General features: G+C 53.4%; 1 pseudogene; it reads right to left on the minus strand.

Moving 5' to 3' along the window:
• Positions 1-751: 751 nt before the first annotated feature.
• On the minus strand, positions 752-874 carry LOC115069103 (annotated as a pseudogene; the record flags this gene model as incomplete).

The raw sequence follows: 874 nt of genomic DNA on the forward strand, positions 1-874 counted from the left end.
TTCAAAAAGACAAAAAACAAAAAAAAATAAACAAGAGCAGCACCTTACCTGCAGGAGGGGCTGGGGCTCTTTGAGGACACATCCGATGCCCTGCTATGCCAACTGCTAACAGTGCTCCAGGTAACAGCAGGGCCATGGCACTCTGCAGTGTGCTGAGCACCTGGTGGGGAAGTGGGGGAGACACCGGCACATCAGTTATACTGTGCTGTGCAGCCCAGGTTCTTTCCTCTTCCCCCACAGACTGGAGGGACAATCCTTCCCAAGAAGCCACCTAAAGCCAGGATCAAAAGTAGGTCAGGTCGCTTGGTGAAAAATTCCTCAAGGAGAAAATAACCAGCAAATCTTCTGCCCCGAGCCTCGATGTGCAGGCCCTATGCACAAGGCAAAGATCCCCCATCGCCTCAGTGAAGGGGCTGTCCCTTCTCCTCTCCTTTGTTCCACACACAAAACCTTAACCCTCTGACAGACTGCAGCACACAGCAAGATACAGAGTCTATCTTCCTGCCCTCACCAGCAGAGTGACAACAAATAGTTTTTAAGGGGTCTGAGTATCCTTCCGGGGTAGCAATGGTATGAAGGCAGAGAAAGTTTCCAGAGGAAGCAGCAGCTACATCTGGGCGCCACACCCTCCCCATGCACTCCTGGAGGGCAGCCCAGGTTCCACATTCTGCTATCACCTTCTCACAGGAGAAGTAGCTCACAGAATGGGCGACAGGCAGCAGGAAGCATCCAACAGGCGGGCAGGAGGTGGTGTGGGAAAGCACCAGGGTTTGGCAAGGACAGGAGTGGACCCTCCAAACACAGGGAAAGGCTTTCCGCATCGTCTCCCTGCAGTATCAATGACCAGGGCACAGGCAGCCCACAATCACTTTCG

The sequence above is a fragment of the Nannospalax galili genome, unplaced genomic scaffold, assembly GCF_000622305.1.
Source record: "Nannospalax galili isolate Female #2095 unplaced genomic scaffold, S.galili_v1.0 C48327177, whole genome shotgun sequence".
In the NCBI taxonomy this organism is placed as follows: Eukaryota; Metazoa; Chordata; class Mammalia; order Rodentia; family Spalacidae; genus Nannospalax; species Nannospalax galili.